This window comes from Topomyia yanbarensis, chromosome 2 (genome assembly GCF_030247195.1).
Source record: "Topomyia yanbarensis strain Yona2022 chromosome 2, ASM3024719v1, whole genome shotgun sequence".
In the NCBI taxonomy this organism is placed as follows: Eukaryota; Metazoa; Arthropoda; class Insecta; order Diptera; family Culicidae; genus Topomyia; species Topomyia yanbarensis.
Window position 1 is genome coordinate 317438674 of NC_080671.1, and position 25485 is coordinate 317464158.

A 25485-nucleotide genomic window follows, 5' to 3' on the forward strand; every position below is an offset into this window, starting at 1 on the left:
CGTAGTGGTAAGGGCGACGGCGGTTACATAGTGGCACTCTGGAGCTGATCGGTTCCACAAGGCAGGAGGAAACTCTAAAAACGAGAAATAAAAGAGAGGGGCTAAATTGGGATATTTATCGTTTTTATGAAGGTATAAATAAGGGACATATAGGGGAAATCACGAGTTGCCAGCATATCTCGGACTGGTACATTGGGTGGTCTACCTCGGGCCCAAAGGGATTCCTTTAACTGAGACCTGGCGTCACAATACCCGGCGCATACCCAGACAACGTGTTCGATGTCGTGATAGCCCTCGTCACAAGCGCACAGACTACTCTCCGCAAGCCCAATACGCCGCAAATGCGCATCCATGGTGTAGTGATTGGACATAAGTCGGGATATTACGCGAATAAAATCCCGACCCACATCCATCCCCCCGAACCAAGGCTTCGTTGATACCTTTGGGATAATCGAATGTAGCCATCGTCCAAGTTCCCCGTTGCTCCACGAGGTTTGCCAACTGTTGAGCGTCCTCTGACGACAAATACTAAAAAATTCGTTGAAGCAGATTGGTCTTTCGTATATGTCACCATTTAATGCGCCCGCCTTTGCTAATGAGTCGGCCTTTTCATTGCCCGGGATAGAACAATGAGAGGGGACCCAAACAAAGGTAATCTGATAAGATTTTTCAGATAACGTACACAAGGACTCCTGTATCATCCCCAGAAAATACGGGAGTTGATTTTTAGGCTTCACCGCACGTAGAGCCTCGATAGAGCTGAGGCTGTCCGAAACGATGAAGTAGTGATCTGTGGGCAGAGTGTCGATGATCCCAAGGGTGTACTGAATTGCAGCTAACTCTGCGACGTAAACTGAAGCACGATCATTGAGCTTGAATGAAGCGGTGATAGTATTGTTGAAGATACCGAAGCCAGTGGACCCATCGAGATTTGATCCGTCAGTGTAAAACATTTTGTCGCAGTCGACTTCTCGGAATTTATTATAAAATATATTGGGGATCACCTGCGGGCGTATATGGTCCGGGATTCCACGAATCTCTTCCTTCATGGATGTGTCGAAGAATACAGTAGAATCAGAAGTATCTAGGAAACGGACACGGTTGGGATTGTACGAAGAAGGATTGATGCTCTGTGCCATGTAGTCGAAGTACAAGGACATAAAACGGGTTTGAGAATTAAGCTCGACGAGCCTCTCGAAATTTTGAATTACCAACGGGTTCAGAATGTCGCATCGGATGAGCAATCGATATGAGAGTTCCCAAAATCGATTTTTTAGCGGAAGAACGCCCGCCAGCACTTCGAGACTCATCGTATGGGTCGAGTGCATGCAACCCAAGGCAATGCGCAAGCAACGATACTGGATTCTCTCCAGTTTGATGAAGTGTATGTTCGCAGCGGAGCGGAAACAGAAACACCCGTACTCCATCACCGACAATATCGTTGTTTGGTACAACCTGATCAGGTCTCCTGGGTGAGCACCCCACCATGTTCCAGTTATTGTTCGGAGAAAATTGATCCTTTGTTGGCATTTCTGTTTCAGATACCTAATGTGACATCCCCAGGTACCTTTAGAGTCGAACCAGACCCCGAGATATTTAAATGTGAAAACCTGGTTGATCGTTGCACCCATTAATAAAAGCTGGAGTTGCGCCGGCTCACGCTTCCTAGAAAAAACAACCAACTCAGTTTTCTCCGTGGAGAACTCAATACCCAGCTGAAGAGCCCAAGCAGACAAATTGTCCAAGGTATTTTGTAATGGTCCTTGCAAGTCGGCAGCTTTGGGCCCTGTAACAGAGACCACCCCCTCGTCTGCAAGTTGCCTTAGCGTGCATTAATTGGCAAGACAATCGTCAATGTCATTCACGTAGAAATTGTAGAGCAGGGGACTTAGACATGAGCCCTGGGGAAGACCCATGTAGCTAAATCGCGATGTTGTTAAATCGCCATGCGAAAAGTGCATGTGCTTTTCAGACAACAGGTTTAGCAAAAAGTTATTTAAAATTGGCGAAAGACCATGCTGGTGTAGCTTCTCTGACAGAATGTTGATAGAAACTGAGTCAAAAGCCCCCTTAATATCCAAGAAGACTGATGCCATCTGCTCTTTGTTAGCATAGACCATTTGGATTTCTGTAGAAAGCAATGCAAGGCAATCGTTCGTCCCTTTGCCTTTGCGGAAGCCAAATTGTGTATCTGACAGTAAGCCATTTGCTTCAACCCAATTGTCGAGGCGAAACAAGATCATTTTCTCGAATAACTTCCGAATACAGGACAGCATTGCAATCGGCCGATACGAGTTGTGGTCGGAGGCTGGTTTTCCTGGTTTTTGGATGGCGATGACCTTCACTTGCCTCCATTCATAAGGGACAATGTTACCCTCAAGAAACTTGTTAAATAAGTTCAACAAGCGCCTTTTTGCAGTGTCAGGCAGATTCTTCAGCAAGTTGAATTTGATTCTGTCTAACCCTGGGGCGTTATTGTTGCACGATAAGAGAGCAAGTGAGAACTCCACCATCGAAAACGGTGTTTCGTTCGCGATATCGTGAGGAGACGCGGCGCGGCACGTTTTCTGTACCGGGACAGAGTCCGGACAGATCTTCTTGGCGAAAGCGAATATCCAACGGTTTGAATATTCCACGTTCTCGTTGGTACTATTACGGTTACGCATACGTCGAGCCGTACCCCAAAGAGTGCTCATCGCTGTTTCTCTCGTTAACCCGTCGACGAACCGGCGCCAATAACTGCGTTTTTTGGCTTTCATTAGACTCTTCATTCGCCTTTCTAACGACGCGTACTGTTGATAGCTAGCGGGTAACCCGTCTTCCCGGAAGGCCTTATATGCAGTGGACTTTTGCGCGTACAGCTCTGAGCACTCTTTATCCCACCACAGGGTGGGAGACCGTCCATGGGTATTCGCGCTGGGTACTGGTTTAGTCTGAGCTTGATTCGCACTGTCGAGAATCAAGCCAGCCAAAAACCTGTACTCTTCCTCCGGAGGAAGTTCTTGAGTGGATTCGATTTTAACGGATATCGCGGTCGCGTAACTCTTCCAATCAATGTTCCGTGTGAGGTCATTCGAGACATTGATTGTTTCCGATGGTCTTGAACCGTTAGCAATTGAAATCACGATAGGCAAATGATCGCTACCGTGGGGATCAGGGATCACCTTCCATATACAATCTAACTGTAGCGATGTCGAGCAAAGCGACAAATCCAACGCGCTTGCGCGTGCTGGTTGTGTAGGAATCCGTGTCATTTCTCCCGTGTTTAAGATGGTCATGTTGAAATTATCGCAAAGATCTTGGATTAATGTTGATCTATTATCATCATGAAGACAGCCCCATACCGTACCGTGCGAGTTAAAGTCTCCCAGAACTAGCCGCGGTGCCGGTAAGGATTCCGTGATATTACAAAGCGTTCGGTGCCCTACCGAGGCTCTAGGAGGAATGTAGATGGAAGCAATGCAAAGGTTTTTGCCTTTGATTAGAACTTGACAAGCGACAATTTCAATGCCTGGTGTCGAAGGGAGGTTAATTCGGTTGAAAGAATAGCACTTTTTGATCCCCAAAAGTACTCCTCCATAGGGGTTTTCTCGATCCAGACGAATTATATTAAAGTCGTGGAAGTTGAGATTTATATCGGAAGTTAACCAAGTTTCACATAATGCGAAAGCATCACATTTTAAACTATTTAGTAAAAATTTAAAGGAATCGATTTTCGGGAAGATACTTCTGCTGTTCCACTGTAGAACAGTGATCGAATCGGTGACCTCGTTCGATGACTTAGCCATCGAAGGATACGATCGCTGCAAGGAGGGGCCATTTAGTAGTCAACTGCTTCAAAAATGTTTGCACTATAGGGAGAAAACGTATCAGAAGGCTTTTAAGAGGATCAGTAACATTGAAAGCTGTGAAAATTAGGTCCACTATGTCAGAAAATTTCATTAGTCCGCTACTGGACTGAGAATCTGTTTGAAAAAAGGGGACACTTGGGGTTTTGGATGTCCCTGGAAGTGGTGGGTACTCCTTGTTAGAATTAATATTTCCAAGTCCTGGAGCAAATTGCTTCGGCTTTTGTGCATCACTTACGTTGGATTTATTGGTTGTAGATGGCGCACTCTGAGTGGACGACACCTTGGCACCCTTACGAGGCAATGTAGGGGAGGCTGGATTTCTCCTCTTCCTGGATTCCCCTGGGTTAACCAAAGATGTTCCCTCTCGTGGGTCGTCAGATTCTGGCTCAACGTTAGCCAAACCAACATAGGGATTTTCGGACAGGACAGATGGCGAAGCATTCTTTAGCATTTCTGCATAAGAACGCCTCGGGCGTTCCTTAAGGGAGCGCTTAATTTTATCCCCGCGCTGCTTGTACGCAGGGCATGATTTAAGAGCATGTGAAGGGCCTCCGCAGCAAATACACTTTTCAGTTTCTTTGTCGCAAGAGTCATCCTCATGCTCTCCTTCGCATTTGCCGCATCGTTGCTTATTTCCACAATATGTGGCTGTGTGGCCCAACTGCTTGCAATTGCTGCAGCTCATGACCAGCGGTACAAACAGGCGAACTGGTAGGCGAACCTTGTCAACGAGGATGTAGTTGGGAAGAGAGGACCCGGCGAATGTCACCCGAAGCGAGCCTGATAGAGAGTAGATAGTCTTACCTCCCTCGGTGTTTACGGTATACAATTGTTTGCATTCCAAGATCTTAATCTGTTCAAGTGAGGGGTCCTTAAAGCAGCCAACCCCGTGCTCCAACAGTTCTTCGCATTTCAGGCCCGGTTCGGACACTACCCCATCGATTTCTATGGCCACACAAGGCACGTACGCTTTAAATTCCCGCGTAAAGCGCTCACAGCAAGCAATCGCGTTTGCCTGGCCGAGATCATTCACTAGAACACGTATCTTGTTTGCCCGAACACTTGTTATCTGAGTTACGGCCGGGTAATTAGCAGTCAGATCTCGAGAAAGTTTTAATATATTAACCGGTTTCTCTCCGGTCCGAAAATATATCACCCATGGCCCAGAGGAACCTTCTGGGTACTGCTTTATACGGGGAGCAATGCGAGTGTTAGGGGGATCAGGGACTTCCATGATTACATCAGATGGTATTTCGCCCTCGGCCATTTAAGCACGAGGGCAGAGCGTTATATAAACGGGAATGTGTCTTATTATTTGATTGCAAGGTAGAGTAAAAGTAGGGAAAAGGAAAGAAAGCAAACGAGGAAAAAAATCAAGCAAAACTTATCTGCAAACAACATCGATTGTTCCGCACCAGCGAAAACAATGTGCTGGATTTACTGCCGGCACCAGCAGAACGGCAGCTAACGAACGAACAAAGGAAGACCTTGAATCACTGAAATTTACACACCGAACACCACTGTGAAATATAACGATCCGTTCCGTTCAAAGGTTGGGAGACGTATGATCTCTAGCTAATTGAATGTCGTTAAAATGTAAAAAAGAAAATGTGACTAACATAGTCGAAATAAAAAAAGGTAATAAATAAATTTGTTTACAAAATATAATCAGGTTAGTCACAACTGTCGATTCGCGCTCCATGTGTGCGCCGCCGCAAGCCGCTAAACGGTGTTTGATGGAATAGGGAGTCCAAATAGTCCCGTACACCAAATTCGCACAAAAGTGGTGAGCGTCTTAAAAATATCTGTGTTTTTACCCAAACAAAAATCATTCCATAAAATAGGAACCTCAAGCTTTCCAAAACACACACCTGGAATTTGTTTTTCACGTTTAATGGTTACTTTAATCGCGGTTTTACCATTATAATGATTTTTGTTTTGAGGATGACAAAAAAATGAAACACTCTGAGCCTCTTTTCCAAAAACACCAAATAATTAGATTCAGCTGTCAAAATTAATATTTTAGAATAGCGATTCCACGAATATGTACGACAGTCAGAAAGTCTTATGATTTTCTGAGAAATCTAGGAGGTCCGAATCACCCCCACGGTCTTAATAGCACCGAGTCCCCCTATTTATAAACGACGGGCTCTTAACAGTTGCATCAGGCGTGCAAACGATGTCTCCTAACGGTGGAATGTGTTTATAATGTTTTCATTTCTAGCAGCAAACTCGACTGCAACATTTTAAATGTAGTGTCATGTTCCGCAGTCACCACACGTTTTAGTTTTTTGAATACAGCAGTTCTGGTAATTAAGACACACATTAATATTCTCTCGTCGCAAGGTTAAAAGCGTGTATGAACAACTTTTTATAAATAATCAGATCGTCATAATAAAAACAAACTAAAACACTGTCCCCAACAATACCTAGTTCTCTATAGTTACCAGATGTTTTGGTCTTCCGCAATCGTTTCACAATGCAAATTTATAATCATTCCGTCGATATTAGACAATATAAACTAACGATTCGACCAGGTACCCATACCGTGCTGGCCGTCTGCATGTTCACACGGCAAATACAATTAAATTAGTCGGTCAGTTTAATTTTTGTACTCGTTGCAATTGAATTAAAATGACACATAAATATTGCTATGCTCTAGAATGCGATCGTGATAAAATTAATGTCTAGTATCCGCTAAACCTCGACAAAGCGGTATGAAACAATTCTACGCGTGGTCTCGGTGAGCGGATACGCAGCGCAAATCGAATATTATTATAGAGGTTAGCTGAAATTCATCAAGCAATTGTTTTTAGTGAAACGAAATAATCATTTTTTATTCACAATATAACGACAAAGAAATGCGTACTTAAGAACAGCATACTGTGGCGCATAATTGATAATATTTTTTTAGATAGGATTTGAAAGATAATGTTTAAAAAACGTCATCCCAATGGAATCAAAGAAAAATAATACTTCCTAAATGGTGATCCGTTTCAGATAGCACTTCAAGAAAGCATCTCATACCATTCTACTCTTTATGCTGCACTAATTTTAGATAGTATTCAGTCTAGGAGGAGTGAACGCGAACGGAAACGAAGGGTGGTGAATTTTCGTCCAAAGCGCCATTTCCACTACCACCTCTGCAGAAACTATTTGGTGGTTTTGTCGGATTGTGCGTTTGCGATCGCTGCCCTCGGTATGACAACAGCTAGCACGCATGTTTGTGACACACCACACAGGCCGGCATATGCGACTCTAACCGCATTCCATTCGACTGTGGCACCAGGACGCACTCAGTCTGATTACGGACATTGGTTTTAGTGTTGTTACATGACAGTACCATATTTTTTGATAGCCTCGCATTCAATGTAGTAATGAAATAATGTTGGCCTTGCTTGTTGGTCGCTTGTAATTGCGTTTTCCCGCTGCGTCCGACTGAGGGTTGGAAACATATTTTAGGAATAATTAGCGGGCTACCGGCAAGTGTAGAATAGTTTGGACAACGATGCCGAGAATGGCAGGAGGCAATAAACGCTAGTTTATTCTGCATTTTCTGCATTCTAACCGAAACGTGTCCGTTCTTCCTAATGTTGCATGGAAAAATTCACGATTCATCAATCTTTGAACATATAAATTTATACCGCGAGGATTTTTTTTGTAATTTTTTTTGTAATTTACTATAAGCTTATTTATTTGAATCAGTCAAAATAAAACGGGGGGTGGGCGTAGCGTAGTTGGTAAATCGATTGCCTTGTACGCAGCGCACCTGGGTTCGAGCCCCGATCCCCGCACATAGGGTTAGAAATTTTTCATAAGAGAATTTTCTAATCCGAAAAGGCGAATGACCTTAAGGTTAAAACCTCTACAATCGAAAAAAACGGCAAAATAGAAGTATTGCTTGAAGTATTGCTTATTTATCCCACAGTTTCAGTGATTTTATTTCACTTTTATCAGGTTTATAAAATGAAAATATTTCTGTTACTGTTGTCTGTTTGTCTGTGTTTTTTTAAACGAAACTGTCGGATTAAGAAGCAATACTTCGCGTTTGCCGTTTTATTTTGATTGATGCCAGCACAAATATCGCGAGTCGTGAGGACAGATATAAGGCAATCGTCAATAGTACTATTCACAAGAATACATGCAAGAGGCATCTCACGTGGATTTGTCATGACATTTTTGTTGAAAGTTGCGAAGACGGGGTTAAATTGCTTTCCAACATAGAAATTTCTTTTATGGAAATACGGTTATTGAACCAAAGGTATAGAAGCTTTTTCTTCCTTCACAAGGCAGGATAGATTCATAGTTGCTGTACGTTTATGCTGAAGATTAATTTGTGCTACTCTAACCAAACTCGACTATAGCATTACACATTTCATCATCGGTTCTTGTTTTAAAGCAACTAAAAGATACCAAACCCAGTGGCTTATAATCGCCTATAGCGAACCCCGAAATGGGTATTAGGGACATGACTGTAGTGAACATGACAATTTTTGAATAGTAGAGTAGAATGGGATCAAATACAATTTTGAATAGTAGAGTAGAATTTGGTATGGGCATACAATAGGTATAGGCAGGGCCGCCGAGAGGGGTGGGGACGGGGTGTTTCCCCCCGGGCCCTGAGTTTTAAAGGGGGCCCTGATTTTTAACAGAAACTAAAATTTTGGCCAATACTTTCAACAAAAAATTTAATATCTTGTGTATGATGTAACTAGAGTAGCGAAAATTATAAACTACTGCATATTTGATTTCAAATATATATTTCTACCCAATCAGAAGATCAGACCAGAGCGGGCATAGCGTAATTGGTAAATCGACTACCATTTACACAGCTCAACTGGGTTCGATTCCTAACCCGCACATAGATATGGAGATCTTTTTTAAAAAAAAATTCTAACCTGAATGAAGCAGCGAATAGCCCTAATTTCTATAATCGAAAAAAATAAGATCAGACTTGCTAGGGGTAAAAAATAAATGATTTGATTAGAAGTCATGAGGTTGTCTTCAAATTTCGTCAATATGAAATCGATTATTTTTTTTCATACGTCTCCCAACCTTTGAACGGAACGGATCGTTATATTTCACAGTGGTGTTCGGTGTGTAAATTTCAGTGATTCAAGGTCTTCCTTTGTTCGTTCGTTAGCTGCCGTTCTGCTGGTGCCGGCAGTAAATCCAGTACATTGTTTTCGCTGGTGCGGAACAATCGACGTTGTTTGCAGATAAGTTTTGCTTGATTTTTTCCTCGTTTGCTTTCTTTCCTTTTCCCTACTTTTACTCTACCTTGCAATCAAATAATAAGACACATTCCCGTTTATATAACGCTCTGCCCTCGTGCTTAAATGGCCGAGGGCGAAATACCATCTGATGTAATCATGGAAGTCCCTGATCCCCCTAACACTCGCATTGCTCCCCGTATAAAGCAGTACCCAGAAGGTTCCTCTGGGCCATGGGTGATATATTTTCGGACCGGAGAGAAACCGGTTAATATATTAAAACTTTCTCGAGATCTGACTGCTAATTACCCGGCCGTAACTCAGATAACAAGTGTTCGGGCAAACAAGATACGTGTTCTAGTGAATGATCTCGGCCAGGCAAACGCGATTGCTTGCTGTGAGCGCTTTACGCGGGAATTTAAAGCGTACGTGCCTTGTGTGGCCATAGAAATCGATGGGGTAGTGTCCGAACCGGGCCTGAAATGCGAAGAACTGTTGGAGCACGGGGTTGGCTGCTTTAAGGACCCCTCACTTGAACAGATTAAGATCTTGGAATGCAAACAATTGTATACCGTAAACACCGAGGGAGGTAAGACTATCTACTCTCTATCAGGCTCGCTTCGGGTGACATTCGCCGGGTCCTCTCTTCCCAACTACATCCTCGTTGACAAGGTTCGCCTACCAGTTCGCCTGTTTGTACCGCTGGTCATGAGCTGCAGCAATTGCAAGCAGTTGGGCCACACAGCCACATATTGTGGAAATAAGCAACGATGCGGCAAATGCGAAGGAGAGCATGAGGATGACTCTTGCGACAAAGAAACTGAAAAGTGTATTTGCTGCGGAGGCCCTTCACATGCTCTTAAATCATGCCCTGCGTACAAGCAGCGCGGGGATAAAATTAAGCGCTCCCTTAAGGAACGCCCGAGGCGTTCTTATGCAGAAATGCTAAAGAATGCTGTCCCTTCCGAAAATTCCTTTGTTCTTTTGGCTGGCGTTGAACAAGAATCTGACGACCCACAAAAGGGAACATCATTGGTTAACCCAGGGGAATCCAGGAAGAGGAGAAACCTAGCCTCCCCTAGATTGCCACGTAAGGGTGCCAACGTGTCGTCCCCTCAGAGTGCGCCAACTACAATCAATAAATCCAACGGAAGTGATGCACAAAAGCCGAAGCAATTTGCTCCAGGACTTGGAAATATTAATTCTAACAAGGAGTACCCACCACTTCCAGGGACACTAAAAACCCCAAGTGTCCCCTTCTTTCAACCAGATACTCAGTCCAGTAACGGACTAATAAAATTTTCTGACATAGTGGACTTAATTTTCACAGCTTTCAATGTTACTGATCCTCTTAAAAGCATTCTGATACATTTTCTCCCTATGGTGCAAACATTTTTGAAACAGTTAACTGCTAAATGGCCCTTCCTTGCAGCGATCGTATCCTTCGATGGCTAAGTCATCAAACGAGGTCACTGATTCGATCACTGTCTTACAGTGGGATTGCAGAAGTATCCTCCCGAAAATCGATTCCTTCAAATTTTTACTAAACAGTTTAAAATGTGATGTTTTCGCATTATGTGAAACTTGGTTAACTTCCGATATAAATCTCAACTTCCACGACTTTAATATAATTCGTCTGGATCGAGAAAACCCTTACGGAGGAGTACTTTTGGGGATTAAAAAGTGCAATTCTTTCAACCGAATTAACCTCCCTTCGACACCAGGCATTGAAATTGTCGCTTGTCAAGTTCTAATCAAAGGCAAAAACCTTTGCATTGCTTCCATCTACATTCCTCCTAGAGCCTCGGTAGGGCACCGAACGCTTTGTAATATCACGGAATCCTTACCGGCACCGCGGCTAGTTCTAGGAGACTTTAACTCGCACGGTACGGTATGGGGTTGTCTTCACGATGATAATAGATCAACATTAATCCAAGATCATTGCGACAATTTCAACATGACCATCTTAAACACGGGAGAAATGACGCGGATTCCTATACCACCAGCACGCACGAGCGCGTTGGATTTATCACTATGCTCGACATCGCTACAGTTAGATTGCATGTGGAAGGTGATCCCTGATCCCCACGGTAGCGATCATTTGCCTATCGTAATTTCAATTGCTAACGGTTCAAGACCATCGGAAACAATCAATGTCTCGAATGACCTCACACGGAACATTGATTGGAAGAGTTACGCGACCGCGATATCCGTTAAAATCGAATCCACTCAAGAACTTCCTCCGGAGGAAGAGTACAGGTTTTTGGCTGGCTTGATTCTCGACAGTGCGAATCAAGCTCAGACTAAACCAGTACCCAGCGCGACTACCCATGGACGGTCTCCCACCCTGTAGTGGGATAGAGAGTGCTCAGAGCTGTACGCGGAGAAGTCCACTACATATAAGGCCTTCCGGGAAGAAGGGTTACCCGGTAGCTATCAGCAGTACGCGTCGCTAGAAAGGCGAATGAAGAGTTTAATGAAAGCCAAAAACGCAGTTATTGGCGCCGGTTCGTCGACGGGTTAACGAGAGAAACAGCGATGAGCACTCTTTGGGGTACGGCTCGACGTATGCGTAACCGAAACAGTACCAACGAGAACGTGGAATATTCAAACCGTTGGATATTCGCTTTCGCCAAGAAGATCTGTCCGGACTCTGTCCCGGTAGAGAAAACGTACCGCGCCGCGTCTCCTCCCGATACCGCGAACGAAACACCATTTTCGATGGTGGAGTTCTCACTTGCTCTCTTATCATGCAACAATAACGCCCCAGGGTTAGACAGAATCAAATTCAACTTGCTGAAGTATCTGCCTGACACTGCAAAAAGGCGCTTGCTGAACTTATTTAACAAGTTTCTTGAGGGTAACATTCTCTCATGACTGGAGGCAAGTGAAGGTCATCGCCATTCAAAAACCAGGAAAACCAGCCTCCAACCACAACTCGTATCGACCGATTGCAATGCTGTCCTGTATTCGGAAGTTGTTCGAGAAAATGATCTTGTTTCGCCTCGACAATTGGGTTGAAGCAAATGGCTTACTGTCAGATACACAATTTGGCTTCCGCAAAGGCAAAGGGACGAACGATTGCCTTGCGTTGCTTTCTACAGAAATCCAAATGGTCTATGCTAACAAAGAGCAGATGGCATCAGTCTTCTTGGATATTAAGGGGGCTTTTGACTCAGTTTCTATCAACATTCTGTCAGAGAAGCTGCACCAGCATGGTCTTTCACCAATTTTAAATAACTTTTTGCTAAACCTGTTGTCTGAAAAGCACATGCACTTTTCGCATGGCGATTTAACAACATTGCGATTTAGCTACATGTGTCTTCCCCAGGGCTCATGTCTAAGTCCCCTACTCTACAAATTTTACGTGAATGACATTGACGATTGTCTTGCCAATTCATGCACGCTAAGGCAACTTGCAGACGACGGGGTGGTCTCTGTTACAGGGCCCAAAGCTGTCGACTTGCAAGGAACATTACAAGATACCTTGGACAATTTGTCTGCTTGGGCTCTTCAACTGGGTATCGAGTTCTCCACGGAGAAAACTGAGTTGGTTGTTTTTTCTAGGAAGCGCGAGCCGGCGCAACTCCAGCTTCTATTAATGGGTGACGCGATCAATCCGGTCTTCACATTTAAATATCTCGGGGTCTGGTTCGACTCTAAAGGTACCTGGGGATGTCACATTAGGTATCTGAAACAGAAATGCCAACAAAGGATCAATTTTCTCCGAACAATAACTGGAACATGGTGGGGTGCTCACCCAGGAGACCTGATCAGGTTGTACCAAACAACGATATTGTCGGTGATGAAGTACGGGTGTTTCTGTTTCCGCTCCGCTGCGAACATACACTTCATCAAACTGGAGAGAATCCAGTATCGTTGCTTGCGCATTGCCTTGGGTTGCATGCACTCGACCCATACGATGAGTCTCGAAGTGCTGGCGGGCGTTCTTCCGCTAAAAAATCGATTTTGGGAACTCTCATATCGATTGCTCATCCGATGCGACATTCTGAACCCGTTGGTGATTCAAAATTTCGAGAGGCTCGTCGAGCTTAATTCTCAAACCCGTTTTATGTCCTTGTACTTCGACTATATGGCACAGAGCATCAATCCTTCTTCGTACAATCCCAACCGTGTCCGTTTCCTAGATACTTCTGATTCTACCGTATTCTTCGACACATCCATGAAGGAAAAGATTCGTGGAATCCCGGACCATATACGCCCGCAAGTGATCCCCAATATATTTTATAATAAATTCCGAGAAGTCGACTGTGACAAAATGTTTTACACTGACGGATCAAATCTCGATGGGTCCACTGGCTTCGGTATCTTCAGTAATACTATCACCGCTTCATTCAAGCTCAATGATCGTGCTTCAGTTTACGTCGCAGAGTTAGCTGCAATTCAGTACACTCTTGGGATCATCAACACTCTGCCCACAGATCACTACTTCATCGTTTCGGACAGCCTCAGCTCTATCGAGGCTCTTCGTGCGGTGAAGCCTAAAAAGCAATTCCCATATTTTCTGGGGAAGATACGGGAGTCCTTGTGTACGTTATCTGAAAAATCTTATCAGATTACCTTTGTTTGGGTCCCCTCTCATTGTTCTATCCCGGGCAATGAAAAGGCCGACTCATTAGCAAAGGCGGGCGCATTAAATGGTGACATATACGAAAGACCAATCTGCTTCAACGAATTTTTTAGTATTTGTCGTCAGAGGACGCTCCACAGTTGGCAAACCTCGTGGAGCAATGGGGAACTTGGACGATGGCTACATTCGATTATCCCAAAGGTATCAACGAAACCTTGGTTCGGGGGGATGGATGTGGGTCGGGATTTTATTCGTGTAATGTCCCGACTTATTTCCAATCACTACACCTTGGATGCGCATTTGCGGCGTATTGGGCTTGCGGCGTATTAGTCTGTGCGCTTGTGACGAGGGCTATCACGACATCGAGCAGTTGTCTGGGTATGCGCCGGGTATTTGGATGCAAGGTCTCAGTTAAAGGATTCCCTTCGGGCCCGAGGTAGACCACCCAATGTACCAGTCCGAGATATGCTGGCAACTCGTGATTTCCCCTATATGTCCCTTATTTATACTTTTATAAAAACGATAAATATCCCAATTTAGCCCCTCTCTTTTATTTCTCGTTTTTAGAAGTTTCCTCCTGCTTTGTGGAACTGATCAGCTCCAGAGTGCCACTATGTAACCGCCGTCGCCCTTACCACTACGCATGCATAGAAGGAAACTGAAGCGAGAGCGACTCGAGGTCCGATGACTTTTTGAAGGATTCCCCGCGGGTCCGAAAAATACCATCCGCCAATCCGGTACTCGACGACTTATTAGACTGAGGCGCAAATTTGTTTCGCTGATCTCCCGTTTGAGCGAAAGTTGCAAGTTTTGCTCTTCTTTCCCTGTCACCATACGCCTTCTCTCCCCTGTCCTTGATACAACTGCTGCTACACTGATGTGGAAATAAGCCGCCCTCTGAATATCTTGACCAAGCATAAGTTTTCGTTAAAAAAAATCAAATTTGTATTCTGTATTCCTAGTTTTAAGATAGCTGTAATTTTTACTCTTTATTGAAACTCTTGTCCTCCATCTTGTAAATAGAATTGTATCCCTAGTTTTAAGATATCTGTGAAATTTCTCATAAATATTTGTTCCTCCTTTTGTGTACTAAACTATATTGTTAGTTTTAAGACAACTGTAAAATATTTCGTAAAATACTATTACTCCCCTTCTTGTATATCAAACTGAATCCCTTGTTTTAAAAATTTTCATAAAAAAATACTTTTTAGCCCTCTCTTGTATATTGAATCTTATTTCTAGTCTTAAGATAGCTGTAAGCTTTTTCTTCTGTAAACCAACAATATTTCAACATTGTAATCTCCTAGTTTTCAGATATCCAAAATGTAAAACAAAAGAATTTGGCACCACCAAGCTAACGCATTTGTGCCTATCAAATAAACGAAATGAATAAAAAAATCGCTGACATTGACATTTTATACAATATCCCAACGTATATAGTGGACAGTATTGAAATAAAGATACGCACCACGTACTAGTTCCTCCGTTATCCAAAAAAAATCATGTTAAAATACGGAGAAGTGAGTAGTATTACGGAAGATACTTGGAGGAACTTCTTCCCAGGACTCCGCAATGGCGTTCGTGTGGTGAGAATGCGTCCGACAAAACCTATTCCTTCTTACTTGAGCTTCTCAGGCAAATGCCCTCAAGGTATTACACATTCTCAACAAACACTAGTCACGTATCCAGGTTTTTGTTTTTGAAAAAACACGAACATCAACATGAAACATACGCTAGGTCAGCTGCTTGGGAGTATTATAGGTCACTACTGATCGTCTCACAGCTAAGCAACCACGTGAGCCGGAATGAACAACTTCAATGCCACACTCTGGCGACGACGACACCGAAGAAGTCATTCGGAAGTAAAAAACAAGACGCAGTTGTCAAAACAACACGTATTTTCAACATTTCCTTTTGCGGTTTCATGATTTTTCACATCATTTGCCACTTCTCTTGTTCTTACCTGAATGACGTCAATGTAATTTTTAAATATTCTGCAGTATTAATACACTTCAAGGTTTGAGCCTAAACCTTCGCTATTTATTTATAAATACTTAATCTTTGATCATTTTTTTTTAATTCGTTTATTTGACACGGCTCATAGCGGTAGCTTAACGGAGCCGTGGATCTTTTATACGTTTACAATACATGTAAAAATAAAAAATACAAACAAGAATTAATTAATTGGATCTCGTGCTCAACTTTTTATTGCGAGCGGAGACCTTTTTTCGCGAGGTCTGTTTGCAAACAGCGTCAGGGGGGTCATTTAATTCTCTCTTGTTTTTCACGTCACGGTCGAAGCTGGCTTGGTGTCCGGGATCAGATGTTTTCCCTTGCTTCTTGCACTTATTGTTGATCAGTGTAAACCGTCGTCATTGTTACTGCATTCGTTGCCGATGTTGCTTACAGTTGCTTTTGGGGTGCTGGATGATTCTTTTGCGGTTGTCATTATGCTCTGAACAGCTGCCACAAATTTGGCCACCGTTTGTGGTTCAGGCATTGGTATTGAAAACTCTGTTTTAGGTTGGTTTGCCGTAGATGAGTCGGCAATCGGTTGAGATGCATTTTCCTCTGCATCGTCCGCGCAAGGTTGTCCATGATGAGCTGTCTGATTACAATACTTGCACGTAGGAGTTTGCTCCTCATGAGTGCATAGCGTAGTTTGCATAATTGGAGTTCCGTGAGTACTGAGTTGTATTGCCAAGTAAGAGGGTGTAGGCCTTTCAACCCGCATCCTCACTACAAAAACGCCGTTAGGAGTACCCGGGAAGAAGTTTCTCCAAGTATCAGATGTAACGGATTCTACTTCTCCGTATTGCGACATGCATTTTGCAATTGGCTCAGGAGGGGTACGAGGTGATAGGTCATATAACCTTACATCTATATAATCATTCTCAATGTATACGGGAATCTTAATTCCAACGTTGTCACTTTCAACCACGTGTTTTAAGTTGTTCTTCAAAACGAAACGCTCGGCTTGTGCTAACGTGTTGAATGATATTAACACTACATTGCGAAGATGATGATACTGAAGGTACAAGACTTCCGCAAGCCTAAGTTGCATTTTTACCTTCAGAAGGTATTCCACTTCACTAAAACTCGGTCGTTTTAAACAAAATTTAAAGTCAACGACCGCAGCGTTGGGTCGGAGTAGAGCTTTTTCGTCAACTTTACTCATGATGACAAGAATAATCCGATATTTCCTTTGTTCTCGAGACAATGCACGCTAGATCGAGAGGCCTGTTGTTCACTTGGCTCGATTGTACGTCTGACTGCGGCAGAAGTAGAAAGTAGACTGCTCTTTGATCATTTGAACGTCCCCCAAGATATTGTTACATATCGTAATCCCAAATCTACGAACTGGAACCAGTGCGAAGAGGGCTTGACGACTAATTTTTTATGTATTTCCAAAGATTGAAGCCCTAAGTGACTTGGATGTGGTCATGAATAAAACAAAATCACCGATGGTAGTAGCAGACAAGAGGCTTATTCAATTCGAGTTATGCGTGCTTCGAGAGAAACCCCTTAGTCGATATTGCGGGACTCAAAAATTTATGTGATTGCCCGTCTGACGAAGACGACGTACTCAATTGTCTTTTTAACACACTTTCTCCTGGCTAAACGGAGTAACCACATATGACTCCTTTGAGTTCTTTTTAGGTAGCTCTAATTCTTGGGAATTTGCTGGAAATTCTACTTCGTACAAATCTTCGGGAAATATTGGTAAAGCGCTAAATTGAATATAACGCAAATGTGCATAATTATAAAATGAGTGTGTCCAGATTTTGTCGCTAACAAGTAAGGTTACTAGCAAACAACAAGAATAAAAGAAAAAAAATCAGAATAGTGATCTGATGTAAAGGTTAAAAAAATGAAAACTTCGAACAAAGTAATTTTGTAACCTTTTTTGTTTCATTCTTTAAACAAGAATTATCAGCTTAACTTTTCCCGCCATAGTGATGAGCCGCTGTATGTCTTATTAGTCTATCTTTTTGTGACTTTCTATAAAGCAAAAAATCATTTAAACTTTTCAAAAATGTGTTCTTTCTTTTCAAAATATTAGTCTTGTGAATCAGGAGTAGAAGCTTAACCACGGATGGAAGAGCTTAGCCTTACCCACAACCGGTTCATTACACATAACATTCAAATTTCAACGCGGTAACGTTCTAAATCTATTTCTGACCATGCTTCATTTGTAGAATTTTCAACTTACACGTACTCCGGCAGGGAGCACAAAGCGCACTTTAAATTCAATTTGTTCAAATACCAGGAGAAGAATTTGCGACAATCAAGAGACGTGCATAAATCTGAATCACCAACTGGTGGAAAGATTTTCATACTTCTCGCCTCAACTTTTTCCGTCCATGCTGATGCATAGCGTCAGTCAAACCCGGACAGGCTCGATCTCGTAACCGACCACCGTACTACAGCCGAAGAACTCGCCCATTGGATTCAGTGGAAACAGCCCGGCGTAACAACTTGCAGGGAACTTTCGAACCTGCACTTTCGCATTGCCAGTTCCAAAACGCTCCCGCCAGGCTTGCTCTTGTAAGAAACTGCAAATGGAAAGATAGATAGAAAATCCTCCCTGACAGATGATGAGAAAATGCTTGTTTGTGAAAAATATTTGCAGTAATAGCTATTCATCATGTTCGTTTTAAATAAAGTGCCTTCGGGAAATTCTTGCTGTAGCAGTTGGCAGATAGTGGCGATGAAGTGAGCTGTTGTGTGAGTGTAATGCAAGAAGCAACCACGCTCAACTCAGACGGCCAGAATGTGGTTAGATGGTGACACACATCCGTCGCGCCGACATTGGAAGCCGCCGTGAGACAGTCAGGGATTACGATAACGACATGAGTTCGTTGACAATTACTGTCATACGGTACCAATGTGAGGAGTGATAATAAATATTGAGAAACAATGCGAAAATTAATATGTGCTACCTGATGTGCATGGCAACTGGTGGTAAAACGGACACCTTAAGCATATCGTTCGATGTGAGAAATAAACAAATAGTTTTGCCAGGCACGCATACACTATATTAAAGCTCCAAATACTTCTCCAAAAATTATGTCAAATACTTTATGAATTGTATTCAGTCGACGATTTTCTATTACATTTTGAAATCAAAATATGAGAGGGCTTCCTTCCTACGCTGGGTGTAATGCACATTTTCTACTTATAACACTAGTTTACAGTAAATTGCATCTTGAACATTTTTATATTATTTCCATAGTAAAATGACTTTCTGAAGTCGAAAATGTAGTCGAAAATTTTCCGTGTGGTATGAATTTTGCAATATCGCTGAAAAACCAGTTTTCGTGTATAAAAATGCGTATCCACTTCATCGCAAATATTTCCAGTTCCACTTGCAGATTTTCACAAACTTCATTTTAAATTGTTGAAAATCAGATTACTCATCGATTATTCATATAACATTTTTAGTAACAGTTACAACACTGATAATAGACGTTTAGGCTCGATTTGAAACGTGTGTAAATACCCGCTACTGAAACTACGAACAAATCAGATGTCTGAAACACGTTTGGCAACCGTTAGTAGGTGGCGCAGTGATCGATGCAATGCAATAGGAGTTCAGTTGTCAAATACGTGTAGCAAACAGTTGCGAAGATGGTAATACCACAGAGAACAGACATATAAGCTGGAACAAGCTTTCCCGAAAAACCTGTGTAAACATTTGAATGAAAATACACGTTGAAAATCACCATCGCATGCAGGTTCGCATGCGTGAGTCACCATTGTATCCAAGTTTGCACACAAGTCCCGTATAGCGATTGCTGGCCGATCGAAGCGCCGGATAATGGCAAATTGCTACTTGTTGTCATTTAAAAGCGACAGTTTTATTTCTTACACAAGTTGAAAACTTCACTTGTATGACCCAGACCAACTGGGGTGAGTGGCGGTCACGCATACCTCCCAACCATCGGCGTCGTTTTGCTTCAGCATCAAGCAGGATAGTCTTTGGCCGGTTTTCATGCTTTACCAATTGTTCCAATTATACCTAAAAAGTAGACTCAAAAAGTCACATAAACACTGTTAAACTGAACTGCTTAAGCTTTAATGAAATTTGGAAGTTGCTTAAAGTGCTATCGATCATTGCGTTATTAGGTAAAGTGCTTAAAACGGGAAGCTTAAGCAACTCTCTCTCTCTTTGATTATTGGGTTGCATGTTGCTTGTTTTGAAAGTATTGTTTCGTAAAAACAAATAACTTAGCCCCTCCATCTGAAGTATTCTTTTTAAAGAAACTAGATTGGAACAAATTTTAATCGTAGTTGTTTCAACAAAAATATTTACATTTCTTTTGCCCCCAACTCCTCGCACTCTTCAATTATGTTGTGCTGGGACATAGTTTGTTTCAAACATCCGTAATCGCCTTATTCGCTAAAATATGATCCCCATCATCTAACGACCGTGCGTCTCCATTGAAGTTCTTTTGGCGGAAACGCATGGTGGTCTATATTTTCTAGGTTTTCATACTGCATAAGCAAATTTGTGTCGATTTTTATGACGCTGAATTCTATTAAAAATTGTGCAATTTCACGAAAGAATAAAATATCGAGAAAAAAATGCAGAATGCACAATTTTTTGTTTAATTTATGAAAATGTCAATTGTTGATCCACAATATGAATATCTACATTATCCTGCAAGTTGTTGCTTGAAGACTCGGCATATTGTCTTACCAGCGCTACAATACTGAGTCTCTAGATGGGACTGCCATTGTGGATATAGCTAACGAGCAGGATGATATAGCCCAAGTAAACATAACATTATTAAGTAGCTTTTCATTTTCTTTAGATCTGCATATAGGCCGTTGAGCCCTCTATGTCGATTTAATGGTGATATAATGCTTAAAAGTGCGTAATATTGTGCTATTACATTGCATAGTGAGGAACTTTGCATCGTCATTCACGGCAAGTTCGCCCTTTTCGCTGCTTAGGCTGTATTGGCTCATTGACTTATGGTTAGTTGGCAGCTTTTCCGCGATATTTATTTATTTATTTATTTATTTATATTTCAACACACTTGTAGAGTAAGGGAACACCCTAATAAAATTTCTACAATCGGATTCCACGTTGCTCACCACAATCTTTTTCATGTGAAATAAAAAAAAATGATATGCTAAAACTAAACACAAATATGTAAACTCTATTCTAAACTTTATCGCTCAGCCCACTCAAGTTAGATCCCTTCATTTAGCCAGGCCATACATTCATGGCGGAATCTTGTTGCTGAATTGACAGATTTGATTCTAATTGGAAGAAGATTCCACTGGATGATTGCACGAACAAAAAAAGTACTGTTATAATGTGAGGAGTTATGAGGTATTAGAGCAAAGTGACGAACTCTTGTGCTGCTAAAAAGCTGCAACTTGTCGAGGAGATAGTTAGGACCTTTATGTATAATATTATACAGAGTGAAATAGCATCGGAATTGACCATTGTATGAAATGCCTTAACCTCACAAATTTGACAGGTGCTGGGCCTTTTGTTTACAGTTTGGACTTAACAAATGTGGATTCCACTAAAATAAGCTTAGTGCTAATAATTAAAATTCCAAGAAATTTTACCGCAAAACTATACTATACTTACCGATTCAGAGAACACTAGAAGTAATTGATAAACAAATAATTAGTTCACTTATTAGATCTTTCATATACATTTTCCTACAGTAGGGAATAGCACAATTTAATTGTATGACTTTCTATAGAACATTTATACTTCCAAAAACATGATTCCCAATATATTTCAAGTGCTTCCCAATATATCATTTTGAGAATACGAATAATCTCTAAGTTCAAAATGTCATCAACAGGACCACCACCTGTCACATTTAGTGCATGACGTCACTGTGCAATGACCAATTGGAAAAATCTGTCAAAAGCACATCCCAACAGTTGCCGCTGTAGGTGTGTTACGCTAGCGAACCTAGACATATTGAAAACCCATCGAACACAATAGTTTAATGCTACTCTTAATCAATAATAAGAAGCAGCTGAAGCATTTAAAATTAATTCCAAACCATAAGAAAAATAAAGTAATAAAAGTGTTTTAAACAGTTTAACTTTAACGCAGTCTTAAGTCTTAAGTTTTGTAGCCCTGCGTAGATTTTTCCACACTGAGCATTATTTTGAGAATCCCATTCAAGGTTTGATTGGAATATCACGCCTAGATTGCGAGCTTTGACAACAGACTCTATTTTTTCATTGTCGATAATTATATCCGGCAGCGTGGTGCGAATCTAGCTCCTAGAAATAAACATTGTTTTGGTTTTTTCGAATTAATAGGGAGCAGATTACTCAAGGACCAATCCAGAATGTTCTTTAAATCCGAATTGATAAGTGTACCTATATCCACTAAGTTGGAATCAGTTGAACAGATGTACAATCGTACATCATCTGCAAACATGTGAATTAAGCAGTATTTAAGAACCGAAGGCAAATCTTTTATGAACAACGAGAACAGCAGCGGTCCTAGAACGGATCCTTGGGGGACGCCTGACAAAATGGTGATTGGACTTGATAAACTTCCATTTATTTCTACTGCTTGTGCACGTAAATTCAAATATGATTTTATAAGAGAAACAGCATCACGACTACAACCAAACTGATGTGATAGTTTCCAAAGTAATTTGACGTGAGATACTCTATCAAATGCTTTTGAGAAATCTATTAAAAGCGAAAAAGCAACACCTCTTTTATCGATATACTGGTGTATATCATCGTGTACTTTAAGTAGCACCGAAGTGGTACTGTGTCCAGATCTGAACCCAGACTGAAAAGGGCTGAGTAGATTAAACCGTTGTATATAATCTTGCATCTTGTAACACAATATAATTCGATATTTCATTTGAAAATCATTGGTATGGTCTTTCCTTGGCTTTCATTTGCTGCTCAGTTTACTGCAAGATTTTTCGGAAAAAATCAAATGCGAATACAGGGAATATATTTTCAGAGATATCGAAAAAATCGACGAGAACATTTAAACTAGGCCCATTAACAAAACGTAAACAATTCCGGTTAATACTTACTTCAAATGGACACTAACAAAGCTTTATACACACCTTAAATAAGCCGATGTGGAAGCCTGGCTGTTGGCAAAAAATAGCTTATCAAAAAGGCACATAAGCAAAATAACTTGTTTTATTTGTGTTCCCTTTCATTTCCCCCTCAAAAATTAATGGTTCATATACACCAAACAACAAAACGGAAACATTTGTTTATGGGCCCTTTTCTTAATGAAAATGACTATAGTTGAAAAGGTTCAAAAACTTCACAACACCGAGAAAGGGATCAAAATAAACGTCACATAATTATTTGCTATAAACAAAAGGGTTCACCCGCATGCACTATAAGCTAACGTCTCGCCGAAAAGGGATTATGGAAGAGGGCACAAAACCAGTGCGATGTTTCAAAAGGGATTAAAACCTTTATCTGCAAAAATCATTCAAAATACAATTTTTTTAATAGATCTTGTATATTATTAGGTAAAAAGGGTTAGTTTAACACGGCATTGAGTTGTTTGGTCCTTAAATCAAGCTCATTTTCATGAATGGAAATATAATGCATGAGGTAATTTTTTAGATGCCGTTTTCTCAACATGAGCATATTGTATATAATGCCTTATGAAATGTTGACGTCGAAATAGGAAATAGGAATTATCGAAAAAATAGGAAAATATTTTTACGAATTAGACAAGAAGCCACAAACAACTGAATGAAACGAATTTTATGCTCCCATGAGGATAAAATTGCGCAATATTTATAAGCAGCCATTATCTGTGATTTGATTGGTGGTCTTCTGCACGGAAATCAAATTGTTCCTGAAATCGTGAATAAAGTGCCATAAAATATGGAACAATAACGTTTTTTCGTTACGGACACATGACCATGAACAAAAATCATGTGTTTTATAATTATGTTCAACTTCGCTTCAGTAACCAATATAACGCTTTTATTAGTGAAGATATTTGTTTTTGTGAACTTTCGTTATGGTTTCCGCAATATCATATTTTCTACGTGAACTGGTTCATAGTTTTATTCATAAAATCAATTATAGAGGCTATTTTCATCCGCGTCGCTTATCTCTTATTTTTATAAAGCAGTGCTATCTTTGAAAATTAACCACCTGGGTTATGTAACTAATTTTTTCCGACCTTATTTTAATGCAAATAATTGTTTGTTTGTTTATTTAATTGAAGGCTTTAACTTCATAGGTCATTCGCCTTGATAAGAAAATAAATAAATAAATAAAAAATATTCATCGGATTTTACAAAAAAAATCTTAGATTATTGTTTTATTGTAGTCCGAAAGATGTCTCGTTGCTATGTGGGCTCGTAGATGTACGGATTATTACGGATTTCTCCTCCTTTGCGTTGTCGTGGTTTGCTGGTTTGCAGTCGAATGGAGCATTGTTTAGTTGATTCATCTGGGTATGTTAGGGCCGCGGAGAAACCTCCCCAGCACTCTCCAGAGTGTGGCTGAGGGCCCGCGGAAGATGTTGATTCCTGTTTAAATTGCCTCAAAGATCCTAGCATCTTTTAACAAGGCTAGTAGGGTCTCCTCTCGAACTGGGTCGTTATCCAAAACATCCCGAATGGACAAGGGCAGGTTGTACTGCTGACGGATATCGTTTAGCTCCTGGCAGTTAATCAGCAAGTGTTCGACCGTCAGTCTAGTTTGGCAGGATTCACAGATCGGAGGGTCGACACGTGATATGGTGTGAGCGTGAGTGATTTTTGTGTGTCCCACGCGGAGCCGGGACAGAGCCCTCTGTTCGAGTCTGCTGTCACGGTCGGTCCATCCTTCGAGTGTACACTTGACTTTTTGTAGATGTCCTTGGCTGCTTCTCCAATGGCTTGTAAAATTTGCTACCGCTTTTGAACTCATTCAAGATGTCTGCCGCTGGAACCTTCTTGGTGAGTAAGGTGCTGGATTGACGTCCGAGGCATGCCAGGCGGTCTGCATCCTCATTACCGTGGATGCCACTGTGTCCAGGTACCCAGCAGATGGAGGTGAGCGAGTCGCAAGATTGTTTGATAGCCTGCACAAATGGGTGCCTGGAGTTTCCAGAGGATAGTGCGGTTATAACAGACAAGGAGTCGGAAAAAATAACAACTGGAACATCTTCGGGTTTCTTTGTGATAGCGAGAGCGATGGCAGCAGCTTCAGCAGAGAAGACAGAGCACGGCGAGGGAAGACGAGTTGAAAGACCTGCTCCAACTCCACTCACACCCACCCCTACCCTTCCATTTAACTTTGATCCGTCGGTGAATATCTTCAGGTGGTTTGAGTACCTTCTATTGACATGTTGTAGAAAACTGGCTCGGGCAATGTTGGGGGAAACACCTGCCTTCAGACGGCGGGTCAGATTGGTATCAGTGTTCGGTCCGTGTTCTGACCAGGCACGGTTTCCGGTGTTGTATAATCGGGCGATTTGCGGCAGGGGGGAGTTTGTGAAGCTGGAGTGGATTTCTTCAGCGGTCCGTAACAAAGCGCAGTCAGTGCCAGTTGTTTTCTCGAGGAATCTAAGGGCCTGCCTCAGAGTTGCCACTGCTGTGGCCCATTTGAATGGGAGTATACCAGCCTCCATCCATGCAGCTTCAGCAGGCGTGCTGGGTAGGAGGTTGGATGCAAAACGAATCGCTCCATGGTATAGTGGGCTAAGCGTCTTTACCATATCTTCCCAGTTGCAGCATGTTAGTTCGAGTCCATAATATATTTTGCTTTGGATCAAGACCCGACTAATGTCAAGCAAGGTTGTGCGATTACATTTGGTATGTCGTGTGCTAATTACTTGAATTAATCGCTT